The following is a 1,302-nucleotide window of genomic DNA, read 5'->3' on the forward strand; positions in this document are numbered from 1 at the left end:
GGAATATCAGCCCTTTATGGCAAGCACTTAGATGTTCTGAAATTTGTATACGACATTTATTATATTTTCTTCTTTAGAGAGGTTTAGGGCAATTTTAAGGTTGTGATGTTTTTGAGTTTCTCTCTTTTGGAGGGACAGCCTAATTTTGGTTTGGAATGATTATGTGCATGAATTTGGGAGAGTGGGTAAAACAAAACTAGCAAAATGTTTTTTAAAGTTTTTGCTGTGTATAAGGAGTGCTGTAAAATGCAAAGTACGATATTTTCCCTAACCTTCAGATGTGGGCACTTGGATCAATGTGGAAGGGTATTTCATTATAGTGAAAATGTTGGTTCAAATACATTTCTACACTTGCTATTTGCATGTTTGTTGCTTTCTAATTAAAGATGTTAGTTGTTTTAAGATAAAAAATTAATATAAAGCCACAGTCATCAAGGCAATGTGATATTAGTGAAACAATAGACACATAGATTGATGGACTAGAATAGAGAGCCCAGAAATAGACCCACATAAATAAAGTTAACTGATCTTTGACAAAGAAGCAAAGGCAATGAAATGGCACAAAGATAGTCTTTTCTACAAATGGTGCTAGAACAACTGGACGTGCCCATGCAAAAAAAAAAAAAGAAGATCCCCAAAAAACTAAACATAAAGTTTACACCCTTCACAAAAATTAATTCAAAACTGTATTACAGACCTAAATATTAATATAAAAGAGCTAGAAAAATGTCGGAGAAAATTTGGTGACCTTGGCAATGTGTCCTTAGATAAAACACCAAATTCATTATTCATGATAGAAAGAATTGATAAGCTGAACTTCATTAAACTAAAAATTTCTGCTCTATGAAACACACCATCAACAGAATTAAAGTAGTAGCCAGACTCCAATTATTTGCAAATGACATATTGATAATGAACTGATACCCAAAATATACAAAGAACTCTTAAACTCAAATAAGAAAGCAATCAGACTAAAAGATGGGCAAAAGACTTGAGCAGACACCTCACCAAAGAAGACATGCAGATGGCAAGTAAGATTATGAAAAGACGTTAACGTCATGTATCATTAGGGAAAAGCACATTAAAACTTAACAATGAAATACCTCTATACATATATCAGAATAGCCAAAATCCAGAAAGTTAACAGCACCAACCACTGGCAAGGATGTGGAGCAACAGGAAGTCTCATTCATTGCTGGTGTGAATGCAAAATGATGCAACCACTTTGCAAGACAGTCTGGCAGCTTCTTACAAAAGTACACATTCTCACCGTATGATCCAGCAATCACACTTCTTGGTATT

This window comes from Cynocephalus volans, chromosome 10, assembly GCF_027409185.1.
Source record: "Cynocephalus volans isolate mCynVol1 chromosome 10, mCynVol1.pri, whole genome shotgun sequence".
NCBI classification, from domain to species: Eukaryota; Metazoa; Chordata; class Mammalia; order Dermoptera; family Cynocephalidae; genus Cynocephalus; species Cynocephalus volans.